The sequence below is a fragment of the Orcinus orca genome, chromosome X, assembly GCF_937001465.1.
Source record: "Orcinus orca chromosome X, mOrcOrc1.1, whole genome shotgun sequence".
In the NCBI taxonomy this organism is placed as follows: Eukaryota; Metazoa; Chordata; class Mammalia; order Artiodactyla; family Delphinidae; genus Orcinus; species Orcinus orca.
Genome location: NC_064580.1, coordinates 59,271,873 through 59,297,095, shown reverse-complemented (window position 1 = coordinate 59,297,095; position 25,223 = coordinate 59,271,873). Strand labels below are relative to the sequence as shown.

Sequence of the window (25,223 nt, the reverse complement as noted above, 5' to 3'; positions counted from 1 at the left end):
CCTTCCCCCTCACACCACATTTCAAACCACTTTTTCTTTTTGCCTGAGCAAAAACTGGTCCCCAACTGTTTATCTCTTTTTCGTTTAGTTCATCCTATAGCAGTTCCAGATGAATAATTCCAAACCAAAGCACACATCATGCCATTTCCTGTGCAGATAGGTTAAGTGGCTTCTCATTCTGTGAACTTCTTTTTTTTTTTTTTTAAAAAAGGAATGTTCAGCCTGACCTTCAGGGTTTTCCAGATTATGCACTCAACTGTCTTTTTCAGCCTCATCTGCTACTTCCATTTCTATCCTTTGCTTTCAAGCTAAATTGGACTCCTCCGTGTTCTACAAACCTGTGCTCAGCTGTGTTCCACTTCAGTCCTTTTTGCTCAGGCCATTTATTTTTCCTGGAATGCTGTTACCTCCATCCATCTCTGTTGTAATCCTTCCATCTTGCAAGGCCCATCTCAAATCTCACCTTTTTGTATTCATCCCAGGTACTCCCAACTGAATGTGATTTTTTCCTCATTTGAGTTGACTATCTATGTCACATGATGCTTGTGTGAGCCTTGATGTTAGGTATTTATATACTCATCTTCATTGCTACATTGGTTACTGTCCTTGGAAGACAAGAGTTGTTTCTTAATAATCTTTGTATTACGGAACAATATGAGGCCTAGACCTTGCATATATCCAGAAATTATTTGCATATAAATTATTTGCATATATCCAGAAATATTTCTTTCAGAAATTATTTGTGCAACTGAGTAGAATTTTCTTTATTGTTTCAATAGTCTTTCTCGAGTCTTTGTAGACCAGTCCCCAATACCACCTTCCCAGTTAGAACTACTACTCCCCCCTTGATGGTCACTTATATGTTGTTTATACACTCATATATCTTGTTAGCCATATTTGTGAATATCTTCCCTACCTTCCTGGGGGGGGGTAGTTCTGACTAATTTTTATATATCTCATGCCACTTAGCACAGTACCTGGCTCACAGAAAACATTCAGTGACTTAGTTGAATTGAGTAACTCAATACAATTATCTTAAAGTTTCTATTTTGTTCTCACGTTTCTTTTTAACATAGGTATTCTTGTGACCAATGAATTTAGGTGAAACAGTTACCTATTGTAGTCTTGATGGTTTGTCCTTAGGTGGGAGCATCCCTGTGCAGACTGCATGTGCCCAGTGCCTTTGGTGGGAGAGCTGGATTTGATGTGGACATAAGTCATGTCTTTCTTCAGGGTGTGCTTGCAGCTATCACCTTTGTAGGGGATGGGGCTGAAGATGGAGGGGCTGTAGCTGGATCTAGGTGTGAGGTGGGACTTCCCCTCTTCTCAGTGGCCATCACCACCCTATCAGGGTGTAATCTGATCCCAAGTTGCTAGAGCAGCAGTCCTGAGGGCCAGGGCTGAGCTGGCTTAGTTTCCTTTAAGTGTGTGCTTTCCCCTCTCCCAGCACTGTGACCCTTGCCCCAGAGTGAGTAGTGCTGAAGCAAAGATGGCCCATGTGGGCTCTCCACTCATGTTGGCTGTAGACAGAGTTCCAAGCTGTCTCTGATGTGCTGCCTGTACAGGCGCCAGCAGTTGTTTCCCTCACTCTGTTCAGGTCCAGCCTTGTGTCCAAGTTCCCTTTGTCCCTCACAGCCAATCACTCCCCCCAGCCTCTGCCACCCCTGCCCTGTTTGGAGCCGAACCACAAGGCAGGTGGACCCCACGTGGACTCTCGGCCTATAAGGGGTCATGAACTGTGGTGACCAGCCACCATCAGTGTTCTGGGCTGTTGTTAGCTCTGCTTGAGTATGTGCCAACAATGGCGGCTGCCTCCTCACCCAGATGCTGCCCCAGTACTGAGTCGCCTCTGTGTTCCACAGCTGAGATTTTTCCTTGGTCATTGCAGTCCTAGATCCAGTGCTGTGCTGTGTTGTTAAGTAAGCAGGACTGGGGTGTTTGCTGGGGTGTGCTCCGAGGCAGTCACAGGTACCCTGGCAGCCACTAGAGCAGTCTTCAATCTGCCCTGTCTGCCCTGCTTCTGGGGGAAAGCTAGCATGTTTATGCTCCTCACAAGTGGAGTCCAGGCTTCCACAGCCCTTCTGGTAGTCCCAGTGGCCCTCCAACCAGCCAAGGGAGCTCATCTCCCCTGTGTAGGACCACAGGACTGGGGCACCCAATTTGTGGCTCGAACCAGTCACACCCCAGGGCGTGTCTCTGCCCGTGTAATCTCCCTTTTCCTCTGAGTCCCCTCCAGACTGAGCACAGGTGCCAACTTGATTGCTTTTCTTCTCTTCCTACCCGATTATGTGTGGATTTTTCTTGCAGCCTTGGTTGTACAGGAGTCCTTCTGCCAATTTCCAGTTAGTTTTCAGTGAGAATTGTTCCAAATGCAGATGTATTTTTTGATGTGTTTGTGGAAGGAGGTGAGTTCCATGTCCTCCTACTCTGCCATCTTGATCAATTTCCCCTAAGGTTTATTTATTTTTTATCATGATGCATGTCCTTGGAGGTTTGGCTGGGCACTCTGCCTATCAGGGACTGAGGCTGATGGAGCTCCATTTTGATACATGCTTTCATGATTACTGGGGCAGGGGAAAAAGAACATGAGGGTTTGCTTTGTGGCTCTTAAAGCTTCTACTAGAAATGACACATATCACTTCTGCTCATATTTTATTGGCCAAAGTAAGTCACATGGCCATATCTGCCTTCATAGGAGGTGGGGAAGTGCAACCCTAGCAGATGACTTGATGGAGGAATCAGCAATATTTGGTAAACAGCACTAATATCTACCACATATGGTAATAACTTCATGAAAGGAATATCACGAAAACCTAATTCAGGATGCTTGGGAAAGGCAGGGGAGACAGATAAGAAGTGTTTAGCTCAGTCGGAACTAAGTCCTTAAGAAGTACTTATCGAGCACCTTTTATATACTAGGTGCTGGATAGTGTGGTGAACAAGACTAACATGGTCTCTGCCTTCAGGGAATGTATATTCCAGAGGCAGGTAAACAACAAGTAAGCAAACAAATAAAATAATGGTAAGTTGTGGTAAAATTGTGAGGGGAATAAACAAAGCCTGAGAAAATAACAGAGGAAGGCTTTCTTTGGGGAAGGCATCTTAGAAGAGGTGATGTATTTTTTTAAAAATATATTTATTTATTTTAAAATTTTGTCTATTTTAACATTTCTTTTTCTTTCTTTTTTAACATCTTTATTGGAGTATAATTGCTTTACAATGTTGTGTTAGTTTCTGCTTTATAACAAAGTGAATCAGTTATAAATATACATATATTCTCATATCTCTTCCCTCTTGCATCTCCCTCCCACCCTCCCTATCCCACCCCTCTATGTGGTCACAAAGCACTGAGCTGATCTCCCTGTGCTATGCGGCTGCTTCCCACTAGCTATCTATTTTACATTTGGTAGTGTCTATATGTCCATGCCTCTCTCTCACTTTTTCCCAGCTTACCCTTCCCCCTCCCTGCATCCTCAAGTCCATTCAGAAGAGGTGATACTTAAGTTGAGAAATGAATGATAAGAAGGCACCAACCACACAAAGATCTGAACAGGGTATTAGGAAGAACATTCCAAGCAGAGGGAACAGTGTATGCAGAGACTCTGAGGCTGCAAAGACTTGGGTTTTTTCCCTCTTCAAGATACTAAAAGAAAAGCAGTATAGTTGGAAGGGTAGGCCAGGTAGGGAGATATAGTATGATCCCATCAGAGGGTTCAAAGCAGGAATATTTAAGTGATGTGATTTATATATACATATATATATATATATATATATATATATATATATTTTTTTTTTTTTTTTTTTTTTTTTGCGGTACACGGGCCTCTCACTGTTGTGGCCTCTCCCGTTGCGGAGCACAAACTCCGGACACACAGGCTCAGCGGCCATGGCTCACGGGCCTAGCCACTCTGCGGCATGTGGGATCTTCCCAGACTGGGGCACGGACACGTGTCCCCTGCATCGGCAGGCGGACTCTCAACCATTGAGCCACCAGGGAAGCCCGTGATTTATATTTTGAGCTTACTCTGGTTGCACTGTGGAGAGTAACTTCAGGAGGGGCAAGAATGGATGAGGGGAGACTGATTATTAGGTGGTAGTTGCAGTAGTACATATGAGAGATGATGATGTCTTAGATTAGGGTGGAAATGGAGAAAAGTGTATTAGAGATATATTTGTGAGTTTAAATCAGTGGGATTTGGTGATGGATTGGATATGGAAGGTGAGGGAGAGGGAGATATCATGGATGACTACCTGGTTTCTAGATGGGTGGTGGGGCCATTCTATGAGATGAGGGATTCCTGGAGAGGACCAGTTTTGTGGGGAAGATTGGACATTTGATTTTATATATATTGAGGAGTCTTCCCAAATCACAGTCTGAGGCAGCACACTGTCTCTTGCTTAGCACTGTAGCTCTCTGATATTGCATAAATGTTACCCTCATTCAAGGCAGGGGTACCAGAGCAAGTTACGTCTTTACAAGCCTGGCAGCCCTGTGTTTCTATGTGGTTTCTTCTCTACCATTAAATGCATCGTTGCCACAGGAATGGAACACATAGAAAGAGTTGGAGAACATTTTTGTGGGTTTGAAAATTTCAAGTGAAAAATATTTCCAAATATTTCATATTTGCAAACCATTCCATAAGGTTATTATAGCTGCAGCTGACATCAATTAATGGAGCAGCAGATGAAAATCCAAAACATCTAAAGATTGTTCAAGCCCTGGGGCCCTGTTGAAGAGGGTGATCTTTAGGTGGACCTTTCTCCCATTGGATAGAGCATAAGTTGAGGAAAATATATACACATGCAGTCATGAGCAGCTATAAAAGTATCTCCTAAAAATAATAGCAAATAAAAGCTAGTAAATGGAGATGGAGAGAAAAGGCAGGAGGCAACATAAGGTCATAGTCAGCTCCAGTTTCTTTGCAGTACCTTGTACCCCAATCTGGTAATTTTCGTGCACATGCTATAGTCTGGAAACAGCTGGCTTCTCAGTCTTTCTTCAGATGCCCCCCTCCCCCTGCAACCCCAAGCAAAATCATTGAATTATATTTTTGTTAATGTTACAGGATAGAAGGAGCCTGATCCGAGAAGAAGAAAAAAAAAGTAGCAAGGAAGAGCAATGTTAGATATACCAGTGCTAAAAGAAAGATGGTGGTGATAAAGAAAAAAAAAAGCCTTGGGAATTACGAAAGGGTTAACTAGTTAACCTAACAGAAAAATAAAAAGCCAAAAGAAACAGGCTCTCCGGCTGTGTTGAGGCCACAGTGTGGAAATTCATCAGGTTGCCTGAAAATCTGCAGATTTGCAGTGAAATGTAATTGGCTTCACTGATAAGAGTCCTGGGGCACTGGGGGAAGCCTATTTTGTAAACTTGTTGGGAATCCTTTAGCAGAAACCTGTGGTCCCTAGTTTACAGCCAATTAGAAGTTAGAAGAAAAAAACCCAAAAATGAACATTGTTAACCTTGCTATGATTTTGTCTAAATAGAACTTGCATTACAGGTAGAGAGAAGATTAAAGAAATCTGGGTGAACTGTGCTGGAGGCTGTTCCAACACAGCTTTTGCTAAGCAGTCTTGGTATTGTGCCCAAGGTGAGAGCTACTCACAATGGGAAGATAGTTTTCACTAGCCACACAGAGAAGATTAACCACAGGTTCGAGTTATTTGCACTTTCCATGAGCCCTTCAGTCTAGAGACAGTTACATGCTTCTGGGGGCAAGTTCCCCTGAGAAGGTGGGGAGTGATGGGTAACCTTCTAGCCAGTTACTATTGACTGGGTGCTCAACCTGCAAGACAAGGGTGTTCATTAGTGTTCAGAGTCAGGAACTCCCTAGCAGTCCCTCACACAAAGTCTCAAGCCCTAGATATGAGGAGAAGGCATGTGGATTTACCTAGCCTCCCCAGCCTTTATGCTTATTGGCTGTACAGGGAAGTCCTGCCTTATTCTGTCTCAGGGAGGAATGGCAGAGGGTCCTACCAGCCAACCTCCACCCTCAGTAATCTTTTGGTTTGAATCCTTGAAATGCCTTCAAAGAAGGACCCTAGACTCCTCAGGTATCCTGAAATCATCCTGAAATTGCCTTCATATAAAATACTAACAATCAGAACATATAATGGAAGGAAAGACCCCATTTAATTATCAACAGACAGGAGAAAATACCTAAGAATAAACTTAACAAGCAATATACAAGTTCTACATGAAGGAAAAAAAATATTAGTGAGGAACACCAAAGAAGACTTAGACTAATAGAAAGACACATTATATTCTTAAATGGAAAGATAATATAAAAATATCAATTCACTTAAGTAAATAGGATAAATTAAACTCAGTTCAAATAAAGATACATATTTCTGTTAATATGGTTGTAAAATTCATATGTAAAAACAAGCAAGCATGAAAACCTAGAGAAATTAGGAACAGGGGAGTAGTTAGGGGAAATTAGTTTTATCAGAGATTAAGAATAAAATGTCATTAAGCTGCAATAGTTAAAACAGTGTGGTACTGGTACATCTGATAAAGATGGCATTTCAGATTAGTGGGGAAAAAATGAATTATTTAACAAAGGTTGTTGGGACACCTTGGTAGACATTTGGGAAGAAGAGTTATTTCCATACCTCATACTTAACACGCAGGTAAGTTACAGATAAATGAAATAATTAAATGTGAAATATAGGGCCATAAAACTACAAAACATGGGAATGGTTAAAATTAATTTTAGAGTGGGGAAGGATTTTAAAAATATGTTATAAAATTAGGAAGCAATAAAAGGAAAAGATATCTCTGAGAGCATGAAACTCAAACTTCTGTATGGAAAAAGAGCATTATGAGTAAAGTCAAAATTGAAATGTCATTCATACATTGCTGCAGTAGAAATTGGCACCTCTGGGGAGGGAGTTTGGCAGTTTAAGTCAAAATTTAAAATGCACATACCTTAACCCAGGAATTCTACTTATTTGATTTTATTCTATAGCTATACCCAATATATCCATACATGTGCAAAAATATATATATGCAAAGATCATCTCCATTGCCACTGTAACAAATTACCACAAACTTAGTGGCCTAAAACAACACAGATTTATTCTCTCATAGTTCTGGAGGTCATAAGTCCAAAATTAGTTTCACTGGGCTAAAGTCAAGGCATGAGCAGGGCTGGAACTTTTTGGAGACTCTAAGGGGAGGGAGAGTCTGCTTCCTTGCCTTTTTCAGCTTCTAATGGATACCTGTATTCCTTGGCTTGTGGGCCCTACCTCCATCTTTAAAGAGCATCACTCCATTCTCTACTTCTGTTGTCACATCGCTGCCTTCTCTCCCATTAACCCTCCTGCCTCCCTCTTAAAAAGATCCTTCTGATTATATCTGGGCTCATCAATCAGTGACAATCAGTGATAAATGCCCCATCCCCAGATCATTGAATTAATCACATCTGCGAAGTCCCTTTTGGCATGGAAGGTAAGATATTAATAGGTTCTGGGGATTAGGACATGAACATCTTTGAGGGAACATTATTCAACCTACCATAGACATGCTCTTGCATACTCTATCTCTAGAAGAAGAAGAAATTGCTAATGATAAATGCCTTTTAGAAAGAGGAACCTGGGGGCTGAGGGACAAGAGTGAGACAAAGACACTTTACTGCATACCCCTTGTACTTTTTGTGTTTATGTATTTGTATTCTCTATTTTTCAAAAAGTGACATATGCTCATTGTAGAAATTGCAAAAAAGAGAAAAGCATAAAATATTAATCAAAATCCAACCATACAGGCTGAACAACTGTTAATATTTTTGGTATATTTGTTTCTATCATCTTTTTGTATTCATAATTATGTCTGTGGTAAACAGAATAAATGGCTTCCCAAAGATGTCCAAGTCCTAATCTCCAGGATCTGTGAATATGCTGCTACACATGGCAAAAAGGACTTTTGTGCTTGTAAGTAGAAATTGTGAGGTAGGAAGATACTCCTGGATTATCTGGGTGGGCTTAATGTAATCACAAGGATCCTTATAAAGGTGGGGGCAGGAGGGTAAGAGAGGGAGAGAAGGTGATGTGTAAAGGGAACCAGTGGTCCAGTTATGCATCCAGGAGCCAAGGAATGTGCACAGACTTTAGTAGTTGAAAAATGGAAGGACTGAATTCTTGGACTTCTGACCTCTTTAAATGATAAGCATTTCCCCACGTGCTTTAACGTTTTTTGTGCACACTATAATGACTCCTTACTTTAATGTTATTACTTATTTCTTTATTAGCCTTCTTTTCTAGACTATAAGTTATACAAGGGCAAGGACCATTTATGTCTTTTCCCCCCGCTTTATTGAGATATTATTGACATATATGTATGTTTAAGGTGTACAACCTGATGATTTGATACATGTATATATTGTGAAATGATTACCACAATAAGGTTAGGTAGCACCTCCATCTTCTCACATATTTTTTTTGGTGTGTGGTGATAACATTTAAGATCTACTCTGCTCACAGCTTTCAAGTATATAATACAGTACTGTTAATTACAGTCACCAGGCTGTCCATTAGATCCCCAGTATTTATTCATCTTATATCTGGAAGTTTGTAGTCTTTGACCAACATGTCCTCACTTCCCCCAACTCCTAACCCCTAGTGACCACCAATCTACTCTCTCATCCTTTTTTTAAGTGACACATCCAGCTGTATTAAGTCAGTAACAGGTGAATTCATATTCTGACACTTTTTTTATACCCAGTAGTTTGTACCTCTTAATCCCTTTCCCCTATTTTGTCCCTCCCCTCACACCTAAACCCACTGGTAACCATTAGTTTGTTCTCTATATTTGTGAGTCTGTTTCTGTTTTGTTGTATTCATTCATTTGTTTTTTTTTATGTTCCACATATAAGTGAAAACAAAGTATTTGTCTTTCTCTGTCTGACTTACTTTGCTAAGCAAAATACCGTGCAGGTCCATCAATATTGTTGCAGATGGCAAAATTTTCTTTTTTATGGCTGAGTACTATTCCACTGTGTGTGTCTCTGTGTGTGTGTATCACATCTTCCTTATTCATTCGACTGTTGATGGACACTTAGTTTGCTTCCATATCTTGGCTATTGTAAATAATGCTGCTATGAACATTGGGGTGCATATATCTTTTTAAATTTGTGTTTTCATTTTCTTTGGGTATATACCCAGGAGTAGAATTTCTGGATCATATGGTACTTTTACATTTTTGAGGAACCTCCATACTGTTTTCCACAGTGGCTGTACCAATTTACATTTCCACCAACAGTGTACTAGGGTTCCCTTTTCTCCACATCCTTGCCAACATTTATTGTTCGTTGTCTTTTTGATAATAGCCATTCTGACAGATGTGAGGTGATATCTCATTGTGGTATTGATTTGCATTTTCCTGATGATCAGTGATGTTGAGCATCTTTTCATGTGCCTGTTAGCCATCTGTATTTATTCTTTGGAGAAATGTCTATTCAGGTCCTCTGCCCATTTTTTAATTGTGTTGTTTTTTTTTGATATTGAGTTGTACGAGTTCTTTATATATTTTGGATATTGACCACTTATTAGACATATCGTTTGTAAATATTTTCTCCCATTCAGTAGGTTGTCTTTTCATTTGTTGATGGTTCCTTCACTATGCAAAAGCTTTTAAGTTCATTAGGTTCTATTTACTTATGTTTGAATTGACTGAGGAGACAGATCCAAAAAAAATATTGCTAAGACTTAATGTCAAAGAGTGTGCTGCCTATGTTTTCTTCTATGAGTTTTATGGTTTCTGGTCTTACATTTAGGTCTTTAATCCATTTTCAATTTATTTTGTATACGGTATGAGAAAATATTTTAATTTGATTCTTTTACATGTAGCTGTCCAGTTTTCTGAACACCACTTATTGAAGAAAATGTCTTTTCCCTATTGTATATTTCTGCTTCCTTTGTCATAGATTAATTGATCATATATATGTGAGTATATTTATGGGCTGCCTCTTCTGTTCCATTGATCTTTTGTAGGTATTTTATTCTTCTGATGTGATTTTAAATGGGACTGGTTTCTTGCTTTCTCTTTCTTATTGTTCATTATTAGTGTATAGAAAAACAACAGATTTATGTATATTAATCTTGTATCCCACAACTCTACTGAATTGGTTTATTAGTTCTAATATGGTGCATATTTTAGAGTTTTTTATATATATATTTATGTGTATATATATATATATATATATATATATTATCATGTCCTCTGCAAGTAGTGACAGTTTTACTTCTTCCCTTCCAATGTAGATGCCTTTTATTTCTTTTTCTTGTCTGATTGCTGTGGCTAGGACTTCCAATACTATATTGAATAGATGTGGTGAAAGTGGGCATCCTTATCTTGTTTGTGATTTTAGAGGAAAAGCTTTCACCTTGTCACCATTGAGTATGATGTTGGCTGTGGGTTTGTCATAAATGGTCTTCAGTATGTTGAGATATGTTCCCTCTTTTACCACTTTCGTTGAGAGTTTTTATCATGAATGGATGTTGAATTTTGTCTTGTGCTTTTTCTGCATTTATTGAGATTATCATGTGATTTTTATCCTTCCTTTTGTTAATGTGGTGTATCACATTGATTGATTTGTGAATACTGAACTATCCTTGTGTCCCTGGAATAAATCCCACATGATCATGGTGTATGATCCTTTTTGTATATTGTTGAATTTGGTTTGCTAATATTTTGTGAAGTTTTTACTGCTATATTCGTCAGAGATATTGGCCTCTAATTTTCTTTTTTGGTAATGTCTTTGTTTGTTTTTGGTGTCACAGTAATCGTGGCCTCATAAAATGAATTTAGGAATGTTTCCTCTTCAATTTTTTTGCAGTAGTTTAAGAAGGAGAGGTATTATGTTTTCTTTATATGCTTGGTAGAATTCCCCTATAAAGACTTTTGGTCCTGGACTTTTGTTTTTTGGGAGTTTTTTGATTACTGATTCAATTTCAATCCTAGTAATTGGCCTGTTCAGATTATGTCTTTCTTTTTGATTCAGTTTTGGAAGATTGTATGTTTCTAGGAATTTATCCATATCTTGTAGGTTGTCCCATTTGTTGGCATATAACTTCATAGTATTCTCTTATGATTGTTTGTACCTCTGTGATATCTGTTGTAATTTCTCCTCTTCCATTTATTAGTTTGTTTATTTGGTTCCTCTCTCTTTTTTTCTCAATGAGCCTAGTTAAAAGCTTATCAGTTTTTTTTTTTTCAAAAACACAGCTCTTGGTTTCACAGATCTTTTTTTGTTTTTCTTTTTTTTTCTTTTGGTCTCTTTTATTTATTTCCACTCTGGTGTTATTTCCTTTCTTCTGGTGACTTTGAGCTTTGTTCTTCTTTGTTAATTCCTTTGGATGGTAGGTTAGGTTGTTTATTTGAGATAGGCATGTACTTATTGCTATTTTGTTACTTGTTTTCTTGTTGTTTTTGTAGTTCTTTTTTTGTTCTTCTTCTTTTAGTGTCGGTCCCTTGTGGCTTGATGATTTTCTTTTGTGTTATGTTTGTGTTCCTTCCTCTCTAGTTTTTGTGTATCTATTGTACATTTTTGATTTGTGGTTACCATGGGGTTTTAAACTGAAAATCCTTTAAGTTCAAACACTTTCCAAAAGATCTACATATTTTAGTCCTGCCCCACATTTTGTGTTTTTAATGCCATATTTTACATCCTCATGTCTATCCCTTAACTGTTTATTGTAGTTATAGTTGATTTTACATTTTTTGTCTTTTAACTTTGTACTAGGTTATTTAAGTGATCGATCCACAGTTTTTAATATATATTTGCCTTTACCTGCAGGTTTTTTCCTTTCTTATAATTTATTTCTTGTAACCTTTTCTTTTTCACTTAAAGAAGACCCTTTAACACTTCTTGTGAGGTGGTTTAGTGTTGATGAACTCTTAGTTTTTGCTTGTCTGAGAAGCTCTTTATCTCTTTTTCAATTCTAAATCATAATCTTGCTGGGTAGATTATCCTAGGTTGTACATTTTTTTCCCATTCAGCACTTTAAATATATCATGCACTCCCTTCTGGTCTTCAAAGTTGCTGCTGAAAATTCAGCTGATAGCCTTATGGGGGTTCCCTTATATGTGACTTTCTGTTTTTCTCTTGCTGCCTTTAAAATTCTCTCTTTATCTTTTGCCATTTAAATTATGATATGTCTTGGAGTGGGTCTCTTTGGGTTCATCTTGTTTTGGACTGTCTGTGCTTCCTATACCTGGATATCTGTTTCCTTCTTCATGTTTGGGAAGTATCCAGCCTTAATTTCATTAAATACATTTTCTATCCCTTTCTCTTATCTTCTTTTGGGACTTCTATAATATGAATGTTTGTGTGCTTGATGTTGTCCCAGAGGTCCCTTAAACTATTCTTCAAAAATTTAGTTTTCTTTTGCTGTTTTGATTGGGTCATTTCAAATATTCTATCTTCTAGTTCACTTATGCATTCTTCACTATTACCTAATCTGCTGTTAATTCCTTCTTGTGAATTTTTAAATTCAGTTATGGTATTCTTCAGCTCTGACTGGTTGTTTTTATATTTTCTAATTCTTTGTTAAAATTCTCACTGTGTTCATCTATTCTTTTCCTCAGTTCAGTTAGCATTCTTATTACTATTGCTTTGAACTCTTTTATGTATCTGTTTCATTAGGGTTTTTTTCAGGTATTTTCTTGTTCTTTTGTCTGAAATTATTCCTCTGTCTTTTCATTTTGTTTAACTTTCTCTGTCTCCATGATGTTAGGTGAAACAGTTACCTATCCTAGTCTTGAAAGGTGTTCTTTTGTGGGAGCATCCCTATGTAGTCTACATGTGCCCAGTGGCTTTGGTGGGAGAGCTGGATCTTAAGTGGGCACAGACTGCATTTTTTCCTGGGGTGTGCTGGCAGCAGGTAGGGCTGGAGTTGGAGCAGCCAGAGCCAGAGGCAGAGCCAGGTGTGAGTCAGAGCTTCTCCTATTCTCAGTGGCCACTATTGCCATATTGGGGAAAGTGGCAGGGCCTGAGAGGCTGGAACAGGAGCCCTGAGGGAGTTGGGTTTCTCCTGGGTGTGATGGTAGTCTCTGCCTTGGTTGAGGTTCTGGTTGGGGCTTGAGGGCTTGGGGCTGCACTTTTGTGCTGGTTTCACTTTTTCTCTGGTGTGTGTGCCTTGGTTAGAGACTGGGTTGGGGCCAGAGGAGTTGGTGCCACACTAATGAGCTGGTTTCCCTTCTGCTGAAGATGGCAGACTCTACCCTGGAGCTAGGTTTGTTTCTCTGTAATCTTGGTAGGGACACATGCACTGGCAGTGGCTGCCTCTGCCCTGGTTAGAGGCAAGGCTGGGGTCTAAGCTGACTGCATTCCCTTTAAGTGTGTGCACACTCATTGGCAAAGGCAGCCTCTGCCTTAGTCGATAGCAACATCGGAGAAAGAGGGCTGGGACAGGATCCTGGTGTGGGCTGGGTGTGTGTAGTGGGACAGTCCTAGCAAGCTGCCAGAGCCCCAGGCAGTTTTCAATCTGCTGCTTCTGTGTGCACGTTCTTCAGTTTCTTCTAGCCTTTTGGTAAGCCTCACTGGTTTTCAAACCAGCTAAGGGGACTCACCTTCCCAATGTTGGATCCTGGGGCTGGGGTGCCTAATATGTGGCTCAAACCCCTCACTTCCCAGGGAGGATCACAGAGCCTGTGATATCCCCTTCCTCTTCTGGGTCTTCCACCATGGGTGCATGTCCTGACCAGATCACTTTTCTTCCCTTTCTACCTGTATGGATCTTCCTTTACAGTCTTGATTGTAGGAGAGCTGTTCTGCCAGTACCCAGGTCAATTTCACATGTAGTTGTATTTTGGATGTGTTTGTGAGGGGAGGTGAGCTCAGCCTCCTCCTGCTCAGCCATCTTGATCTCTCTCCCTTACTCTCTATTTCTGAGTTTGCCTTTTTAGATTCAGCATATAAATGAGAGTATATAGTATTTGTCTTACTCTTTCTGACTTATTTCACTTAGCATAATGCCTTCAAGGTCCATCAATATTGCTGTAAAATGCAGGATTTTGTTCTTTTTAAATGGCTAATTAGTATTACATTATATTTATACAGGCAACATTAGGTTGTTTCCATGTCTTGGCTATTGTGAATGAAATGAACATGGGGGTGCAGATATCTCTTTGAGATAGTGATTTCATTTCCTTTGGAAAAATACCCAGGAGTCGAATTGCTGGATTGTATGGTAGTTCTATTTTTAATATTTTGAGGAATTAAATAATGTTTTCCTAAGTTGCTGCACCAATTTACATTCCCACAAACAGTGCACAGGGGTTCCCTTTTCTCTACATCCTCTCCAACACTTGTTGTATTTTGTCTTTTTTTATAATAGCCATTCTAATAAGCATGAGGTGATATTTTATTGTGGTTTTGATTACATTCCATGATTAGAGATATTAAGCAGGTTTTTCATGAAATGTTGGGTATTTGTATGTCTTCTTTGGAAAAATATCTGCTCAGGTCCTTCGCTAATTTTTTAATCAGGTAACTTTTTTTGCCTATTGAGTTGTTTGAATTCATTATACATTTTGGATATTAACTTACCTGATGTATAGTTTGCAGATATTTTCTCCCATGCTATAGGTTGTCTCTTCACTCTTTTGATTGTTTCCCTTGCTTTTGCTTTGCAAAACTTTTTTAGTTTGATTCAGTCACATTTGTCTAGTTTGCTTTTTTTGCTTTCAGTTTTATTGTCATATCAAAAACATGCTTTTAAGACCAATGTCAAGGAGATTTTCCCCTCTGTTTACTTCTAGTAGTTTTACAGTTTCAAGTTTACATTCAAGTCTTTAAGCCATTTTGAGTTAATTTTTGTGAGTGGTATAAGATAGGGGCCTAATTTCATTCCTTTGCATGTATATATTATTTTCCCAGCACCATTTATTGAAGAGACTATCCTTTCCCCATTGAGTATTCTTGGCTCCTTTGTCAAATATTAGTTGACCACATATATTCATGGGTTTATTTCTGGGCTCTCAGTTCTGTTCCATTGGTCTATGTGTCTGTTTTTTTGCCAGTACCATTCTGTTCTGATTACTATAGCTTTGCAATAAAGTTTGAAATCAGGTATTGTGATGCCTCCAGCTTTTTTCTTTTATCTCAGGTTGCTTTGGTTATGGGGGTCTTCTGTTGTTCCATATCCTAAAAAACAATTTTAGGATTGTTTTTTTCTATGACTCTGTTTATGACTTTGGGTAGTATGGACATTTTAATAATACTAATTCTTCCAATCCATGAACAGGAGATATATTTCCATTTATTTGTGTTTGTCAGTTTTTTCATCAGTGTCTATAATTTTCAGTGTAGAGGTCTTTCATTTTCTTGGTTAAATTTATTCCTAATTATTTCATTCCTTTTGATGCTATTGTAAATGGGATTGTTTTCTTTATTTCTTTTTCAGTAGTTCATTGTTAGTGTATAGAGATGTAACTGACTTTTATGTAGTGGTGCACACAGCTGCCTTCTGTTTATGTCTTGATCAGCATTATAGTTCCACTGTCTTTTCCACAGTGGGCCCTTAATAGCTGTTCATTTAATAAGTCAATGAATTTGTCATATCTTACCATTATTTTAGATATTAAGATATTAGATATTTTTTCCAATGTTTTGCTTTTTTTAAGTAGCTCTAGCCAAATACAGATGATACTACTACTACTACTATTACTATTAATCTCTTAAGTGCTTTAATTATTTTATTTCAGCTTAATCTTTACAGAACCCTCATGGGTTCTGTAAAGACGCTACTATTCTCTCCCTTGTCCTGGGTCACACAGTAAGTGGCAGAAACCTAGTTCTGTCAGACTTCAGATCTAGCACTATTGATTGCTCCATCCTACAGCCTGTACAAAAAATTGGATCATACTGTATATGCTCATTTTGATAACTTGCTTTTTTACTAAATTATACATCATAAGTATCTCCCCATATCATTACAAAATTTTTACCATCATGTAAAAATGTTGGTTAATATTTCATTGTATGTATCTACTATAGTTTATAGGTCCAAGATCTTATTACTAAATATTTTAGATTTTTCCATTGCAAATGTAATTAAATTTGTTTCCAGTTTTAACACAGAAAATTTTTAATATACACAAAAGTAGAGAGGATAACATAAAGAACACCTATGCACCCATCAATCAGCTTCAATGATTACTAACATATGGCCTATCTGTTTTATCTATAATCCTCACCCAGGCCTGGATTACTTTGAATCAGATTTGCAGACTGTCATTTCATCTGTAAATACTTTAGCATTAAACACTTTTTTTTTTTTGTGGCATGCGGGCCTCTCACTGCTGTGGAGCACAGGCTCCGGACATGCAGGCCCAGCGGCCATGGCCCACGGGCCCAGCCGCTCCACGGCACGTGGGATCCTCCTGGACCAGGGCACGAACCCGTGTCCCCTGCATCGACAGGCAGACTCTCAACCACTGCCCCACCAGGGAAGCCCCTAAACACAGTTTTTATACTATACAATTATAGTGATAGTATCCTAGTAGCTTACTAATTTAAGTTACTCTAGAAATGAGTATTCAGAGACAACCTGGAAAATGAGTAGAGCTAATGATCTCACTTGGGTTGGGAAAAGCACAGCTGGATGTCCATCATCAGTGATTTGCAAATGATAATTCTGTGTATTACAAGAGGGGAGAAAGTCCAGATCTACGGTTCTTAAACTTGGCTGAACATTGGAAATACCTGAGGTACTTTCAAGGTACTGATGACTGAGCCACTCCCAGAGATTCTGATGGAATTGGTCTAGGATGGGGGCCTGGCACTGAGAATTTTTTGTAATTTTGGTAGAATATACATAACATAAAATGTATAATTTTAACCATATTTAAGTGTACAATTCAGTGGCATTTAGTATATTCACAATGTCATGCAACCATCACCAACCCACATTTCCAGAACTTTTCATTATCTCAAACAGAAACTCTGTACCCATCAAATAATAACTTCTTGTTTCCCTGTCCCCTCAGCCCCTTGCAATCAACATTATTCTTTTTGTCTCTATGAATTTGCCTATTTTAGGTAGCTAATATAAACTGGAATCATATAGTATTTGTCCATTCATGTTAGACTTGTTTCACTTAGCATGATATTTTCAAGGTTCGTTCACATTGTAGCATGCATCAGAATTTCATTCCTTTTTGAGGCTGAGTAATATTTCACTTATGTATCACCACATTTTGTATATCTGTTCGTCTGTTGATGGACATTTAAATTTTTTCTGCCTTTTGGTTATTGTGAATAATGCTTCTTTGAATATTGGTGTACAGTTATCTGCTTGAATTCCTGCTTTCAGTTCTTTTGAGTATGAGCCCAGAGTGGAATTGCTGGATCATATGGTAATTCAATGTTTAGTTTTCTCAGGAACTGTCATACTGTTTTCTACAGTGACTGCACCATTTAATTTTCCCACCAGTAATACACAGGGTTCCAATTTCTCCACATCCCTGGCAATGATTGTTCTTTTCTTTTCTTTTTTTGATAGTAGCCATCTTAATGGGTATGAGGTGGTATATCTGGTTTTGATTTGTATTTCCATAAATGGCTAGTGATTTCAGAGTCTTTTCATGTAGTTATTAGCTATTTCCTATATCATTTTGAAGAAATATCTGTTCAAGTCCTGGGCTCATTTATGAATTGGACTGTTATGTTTTTAAAAAAAAATTATTGGAATATAGTTGGTTTACAATGTTGTGTTAGTTTCAGGTGTACAGCAAAGTGAATCAGCTATACATATACATATATCCACTCTTTTTAAGATTATTTTCCCATATACACCATTACATAGTATTCAGTAGAGTTCCCTGTACTATACAGTAGGTTCTTATTAGTTATCTATTTTATATATAGCACTGTGTATATGTCAATCCCAGTCTCCCGATTTGTCCCTTCCCTTCTTATCTCCTCGTAAACATAAGTTTGTTTTCTACATCTGTGAGGCTACTTCTGTTTTATAAAAGAAGTTCATTTCTACCCTTTTTTTAGATTCCACAAATAAGTGATAACACATGATATTTGTTGTTCTGTGTCTGACTTACTTCACTCAGTATGACAATCTCTAGGTCCATCCATGTTGTGGCAAATGGCATAATTTTGTTATTTTTCATGCCTGAATAATATTCCATTGCATACATGTACCACATCTTTATCCATTCCTCTGTTGATAGAGATTAAGGTTGCTTCCATGTCCTGGTTATTGTAAATAGTGCTGCAGTGAACACTGGGGTGCATGTGTCTTTTAAAATTATGGTTTTCTCCAGGTATATGGCTAGGAGTGGGATTGCTAGGTCATATGGTAGTTCTATTTTTAGTTTTTTAAGGAACCTACATACTGTTTTCCATAGTGGCTGTATCAATTTACATTCCCACCAACAGTGTAAGAGGGATCCCTTTTCTCCACACCCTCTCCAGCATTTATTGTTTTTTGACTTTTTGATGATGGCCATTCTGACCGGTGTGAGGTGATACCTCACTGTAGTTTTGATTTGCATTTCTCTAATAATTAGTGTTGTTGAGCATCTTTTCATGTGTTTGTTGGCCTTCTGTATGTCTTTGGAGAAATGTCTATTTAGGTCTGCTGCCCATTTTTTGATTGGGTTGTTTGTTTTTTTTGATATTGAGCTGCATAAGCTGCACAATTGTATATTTTGGAGATTAATCCTTTGTCAGTTGCTTCATTTGCAAATATTTTCCCCCATTCTGAGGGCTGTCTTTTCATCTTGTTTATGATTTCCTTTGCTGTTCAGAAGCTTTTAAGTTTCAACAGGTCCCATTTGTTTATTTTTGTTTTTATTTTCATTACTCTAGGAGGTGGGTTATAAAAGATCTTGCTGCGATTTATGTCAAAGAGTGTTCTGCCTCTGTTTTCCTCTAAGAGTTTTACAGTGTCTGGCCTTACATTTAGGTCTTTAATGCATTTTGAGTTTATTTTTGTGTATGGTGTTAGGGAGTGTTGTAGTTTCATTCTTTTACATGTAGATATCCAGTTTTCACAGCACCACTTATTGAAGAGGCTGTCTTTTCTCCATTGTATATTCTTGCCTCCTTTGTCATAGATTAAGTGGCCATAGATATGTGGGTTTATCTCTGGGCTTTCTATCCTGTTCCATTGACCTATAGTTCTGTTTTTGTGACAGTACCATACTGTCTTGATTACTGTAGCTTTGTAGTGTAGTTTTAAGTCAGGAGCCTGATTCCTCCAGCTCCATTTTTCTTTCTCATGATTGCTTTTGCTCTTCTGCGTCTTTCATGTTTCCATAATATTGTAAACATTTTTTGTTCTAATTCTGTGAAAAACGTCATTGGTAATTTGATAGGGATTTCACTGAATCTGTAGATTGCTTTGGGTAGTATAGTCATTTTCCAAATATTGATTCTTCTAATCCAGGAACATGGTATATTTCTCCATCTGTTTGGTCACCTTTGATTTCTTTCATCAGTGACATATAGTTTTCTGATTACAGTTCTTTTGCCTCCTTAGGTAGGTTTATTCCTAGGTATTTTATTCTTTTAGATGAGATGGTAAATGGGATTGTTTCCTTAATTTCTCATCTTTCGTTTTTAGTGTATAGTATGCAAGAGATTTCTGTGTACTAATTTTGTATCCTGCTTTACCAAATTCATTGATGAGCTCTAGTAGTTTTCTGGTAGCATCTTTATGATTTTGTATGTATAGTATCATGTCATCTGCAAACAGTGACAATTTTTACTTCTTCTTTTCCAATTTGGATTTTTTAAAAATTTCTTTTTCTTCTCTGACTGCCATGGCTAGGACTTCCAAAACCATGTTGAATAATAGTGGTGAGAATGGATATCCTTGTCTTGTTCCTGATCTTAGAAGAAATGCTTTCAATTTTCACCATTGAGAATGATGTTTGCTGTGGGTTTGTCATATATGGCCTTTATTATGTTGAGGTAGGTTCCCTATATGCCCACTTTCTGGAGAGTTTTTTATCATAAATGGGTGTTGAATTTTGTCAAAAACTTTTTCTCCATCTATTGAGATGATCATATGGTTTTTATTCTTCAGTTTGTTAATATGGTTTATCACATTGATTGATTTGCATAGTTGAAGAATCCTTGCATCCCAGGGATAAATTCCACTTGTGATTTTGTTGTTGTTGTTCTTGTTGTTAAATTGTAGGAGCTTTTAATATATTCTGGATATTAATCACTTATCAGATAAATGATTTGCAAAAAGTTTCATTCTATGGGTTGCCTTTTCAATGTCTTCATAGTGTCTTTTAATATACAAAAGTTTTAAATTTTGATGAACTCTGTTTTATCTATTTTTTCTTTTGTTGCCTGTACTTTCTGTGTCATATGCAGGAAATTGTTGCTAAATCTAGTGTCATAAAGATTTCCCCCTGGGTTTTCTTCTAAGAATTTTATGATTTAAGTTCTTACCTTTAGGTCTTTGATCCATTTTGATATAATTTTTGTATATAGTGTAAGGTAAGGGTCTATCTTCATTCTTTTGTATGTGGATATCCAGTTTACCCAGCACCATATGTTGAAAAGACTGTTCTTTCCCCAGTTAATGCTCTTGGCATTTATATTGAAAATCAGTTGACCATATATGCAAAGGTTTATTTCTGGGATCTGTATTCTGTTCCATTGGCCTGTCCATATGTTTGTCCTTATGCATGTACCAGATGGTTTTGATTACTCTACCTTTGCAGTACGTTTTGAAAACAGTAATTATGAGCCCTCCACATTTATTCTTCTCTTTCAAGAATTATTTGGCCATTTTGGGTTCCAAATTGAGGCCATTCAGATCTGTTATGGTTTTTTTTTCTGTTTATGCAAAAACAATACTATTGGGATTTTGATAGGGCTTGCATTGAGTCTGTAGATTGCTTTGGCTAGCATTGCTATCTTAGCAATACTACATCTTTCAATCCATAAGACTTATGGCTCTTCTTTAATCTCTTTCAGCAAGGTTTTATAGTTTACAGTATAGAAGTCTTTTACCTCCTTGGTTAGGTTTATTCCTAAGTATTTGATTTTTTTGATGTTATTGTAAGTGGAATTGTTTGCTTAATTTCCTTTTCATGTTGTTCATCACTAGTATTTAGAAATGCAACTGATTTTTGCATGTAAATTTTGTATCCTGCAACTTTGATGAATCTGTTTATTAGGTCTAACATTTTCGTGTGTGGAATCTTAGGATTCTCTCGATATAAGATCATGCCATCTGTGAACAAAGATAATTTTACTTCTTCTTTTCCAATTTCAATGCTTTTAATTTCTTTTTATTCCCTAAATGCTCTGGCTAGAGCTTCCAGCATTACTTTGTTTTTTTGTTTTTTACATCTTTATTGGAGTATAATTGCTTTACAGAGGTGTGTTAGTTTCTGCTTTATAACAAAGTGAATCATATATATATATATATATATATATATATATACACACACACACATATGTTCCCAAACCTCTTCCCTATTGCGTCTCCCTCCCTCCCACCGTCCTTATCCCACCCCTCCAGGTGGTCACAAAGCACCAAGCTGATCTCCCTGTGCTATGCGGCTGCTTCCCACTAGCTATCTACCTTATGTTTGGTAGTGTATATATGTCCATGCCTCTCTCTCGCTTTGTCACAGCTTACCCTTCCCCCTCCCCATATCCTCAAGTCCATTCTCTAGTAGGTCTGAGTCTTTATTCCTGTCTTACCCCTAGGTTCTGCATGACATTTCTTCCCTCAAATTCCATATATATGTGTTAGTATACGGTATTTGTCTTTCTCTTTCTGACTTACTTTACTCTGTATGACAGACTGTAGGTCTATCCACCTCCTTACAAATAGCTCAATTTCGTTTCTTTTTATGGCTGGGTAATATTCCATTGTATATATGTGCCACATCTTCTTTAAACATTCATCTGATGATGGACACTTAGGTTGCTTCCATCTCCGGGCTATTGTAAATAGAGCTGCGATGAACATTTTGGTACATGACTCTTTTTGAATTATGGTTGTCTCAGGGTATATGCCTAGTAGTGGGATTGCTGGGTCATATGGTAGTTCTATTTGTAGTTTTTTGAGGAACCTCCATACTGTTCTACATAGTGGCTGTACCAATTCACATTCCCACCAGCAGTGCAAGAGTGTTCCCTTTTCTCCACACTCTCTCCAGCATTTACTGTTTCTAGATTTTTTGATGATGGCCGTTCTGACTGGTGTGAGATTACACCTCATTGTAATTTTGATTTGCATTTCCCTAATGATTAATGATGTTGAGCATTCTTTCATGTGTTTGTTGGCAGTCTGTATATCTTCTTTGGAGAAATGTCTATTTAGGTCTTCTGCCCATTTTTGGATTGGGTTGTTTGTTTTTTTGTTATTGAGCTGCATGAGCTGCTTGTAAATTTTGGAAATTAATCCTTTGTCAGTTGCTTCATTTGCAGATATTTTCTCCCATTCTGAGGGTTGTCTTTTGGTCTTGTTTATGGTTTCCTTTGCTGTGCAAAAGCTTTGAAGTTTCATTAGGTCCCATTTGTTTATTTTTGTTTTTATTTCCATTTCTCTAGGAGGTGGGTCAAAAAGGATCTTGCTCTGATTTATGTCATAGAGTGTTCTGCCTATGTTTTCCTCTAAGAGTTTGATAGTTTCTGGCCTTACATTTAGGTCTTTAATCCATTTTGAGCTTATTTTTGTGTATGGTGTAAGGTAGTGTTCTAATCTCATACTTTTACATGTACCTGTCCAGTTTTCCCAGCACCACTTATTGAAGAGGCTGTCCTTTCTCCACTGTACATTCCTGCCACCTTTATTAAATATAAGGTGACCATATGTGCGTGGGTGTATCTCTGTGCTTGCTATCCTGTTCCATTGATCTATCTTTCTGTTTTTGTGCCAGTACCATACTCTCTTGATTACTGTAGCTTTTTAGTATAGTCTGAAGTCAGTGAGCCTCATTCCTCCAGCTCTGTTTTTCGTTCTCAAGATTGCTTTGGCTATTCAGGGTCTTTTGTGTTTCCATACAAACTGTGAAATTATTTGTTCTAGTTCTGTGAAAAATGCCAGTGTTAGTTTGATCGGGATTGCATTGAATCTGTAGATTGATTTGGGTAGTAGAGTTATTTTCCCAATGCTGATTCTTCCAATCCAAGAACATGGTATATCTCTCCATGTATTTGTATCATCTTTAATTTCTTTCATTAGTGTCTTATAATTTTCTGCATACAGGTGTTTTGTCTCCTTAGGTAGGTTTATTCCTAGATATTTAATTCTTTTTGTTGCAGTGGTAAATGGGAGTGTTTTCTTGATTTCATTTTCAGATTTTTCATCATTAGTGTATAGGAATGCCAGAGATTTCTGTGCATTAGTTTTGTATCCTGCTACTTTACCAAATTCATTGATTATCTCTAGTAGTTTTGTGGTAGCATCTTTAGGATTCTCTATATATAGTATCATGTCATGTGCAAACAGTGACAGCTTTACTTCTTCTTTTCCTGTTTGGATTCCTTTTATTTCCTTTTCTTCTCTGATTGCTGTGGCTAATACTTCCAAAACTATGTTGAATAAGAGTGCTGAGAGTGGGCAACCTTGTCTTGTTCCTGATCTTAGTGGAAATGCTTTCAGCTTTTCACCATTGAGGATGATGTTGGCCTTGGGTTTGTCATATATGGCCTTTATTATGTTGAGGAAAGTTCCCTCTATGCCTAGTTTCCTGAGGGTTTTTATCATAAATGGGTGTTGAATTTTGTCGAAAGCTTTCTCTGCATCTCTTGAGATGATCATATGGTTTTTCTCCTTCAGTTTGTTAATATGGTGTATCACGTTGATTGATTTGTGTATATTGAAGAATCCTTGCATTCCTTGAATAAACCCCACTTGATCATGGTGTATGATCCTTTTAATGTGCTGTTGGATTCTGTTTGCTAGTATTTTGCTGAGGATTTTTTCATCTACGTTCATCAGTGATATTGGACTGTAGTTTTCTTTCTTTTTGACATCCTTGTCTGCTTTTGGTATCAAGGTGATGGTGGCCTCGTAGAATGAGGTTAGTCGTGTTCCTCCCTCTGCTATATTTTGGAAGAGTTTTAGAAGGATAGATGTTAGCTCTTCTGTAAACGTTTGATAGAATTTGCCTGTGAAGCCATCTGGGCCTGGGCTTCCGTTTCTTGGAAGAATTTTACTCACATTTTCAATTTCAGTGTTTGGTCAGTTCATGTTTTCTCTTTCTTCCTGATTCAGTCTCGGCAGGTTGTGCATTTCTAAGAATTTGTCCATTTCTTCCAGGTTTTCCATTTTATTGGCATAGAGTTGCTTGTAGTAATTTCTCATGATCTTTTTTATTTCTGCAGTGTCAGTTGTTACTTCTCCTTTTTCATGTCTAATTCTATTGATTTGAGTCTTCTCCCTTTTTTCTTGATGAGTCTGGCTAATGGTTTATCAATTTTGTTTGTCTTCTCAAAGAACCATCTTTTAGTTTTTATTGATCTTTGCTATCATTTCCTTCATTTCTTTTTCATTTATTTCTGATCTGACTTTTATGATTTCTTTCCTTCTGCTGACTTTGGTTTTTTTTTGTTGTTCTTTCCCTAATTGCTTTAGGTGCAAGGATAGGTTGTTTCTTTGAGATGTTTCCTGTTTCTTAAGTTAGGATTGTATTGCTATAAACTTCCCTCTTAGAACTGCTTTTGCTGCATCCCATAGGTTTTGGGTCCTTGTGTTTCCTTGTCATTTGTTTCTAGGTGTCTTTTGATTTCCTCTTTGGTTTCTTCAGTGATCACTTCGTTATTAAGTAGTGTATTGTTTAGCCTCCATGTGTTTCTATTTTTTACAAATCTTTTCCTGTAATTGATATCTAGTCTCATAGCGTTGTGGTTCGAAAAGATACTTCATACAGTTTCAATTTTCTTAAATTAACCAAGGCTTGATTTATGACCCAAGATATGATCTATCCTGGAGAATGTTCCATGAGCACTTGAGAAAAACGTGTATTCTGTTGTTTTTGGATGGAATGTCCTATAAATATCAATTAAGTCCATCTTGTTTAATGTATCATGTAAAGCTTGTGCTTCCTTATTTATTTTCATTTTGGATGATCTGTCCATTGGTGAAAGTGGGGTGTTAAATTCCACTACTATGAATGTGTTACTGTCGATTTCCCCTTTTATGACTGTTACTATTTGTCTTATGTATTGAGGTGCATCTATGTTGGGTACATATATATTTATAATTGTTATATCTTCTTCTTG

At 37.5% G+C, this 25,223-nt stretch overlaps 1 protein-coding gene across 6 annotated transcripts in view; it reads left to right on the top strand.

The window, feature by feature from the left end:
- OPHN1 (oligophrenin 1) overlaps positions 1-25,223 on the top strand; it is a 603,167-nt gene that overhangs the window by 35,984 nt on the left and 541,960 nt on the right. The window lies entirely within an intron of this gene.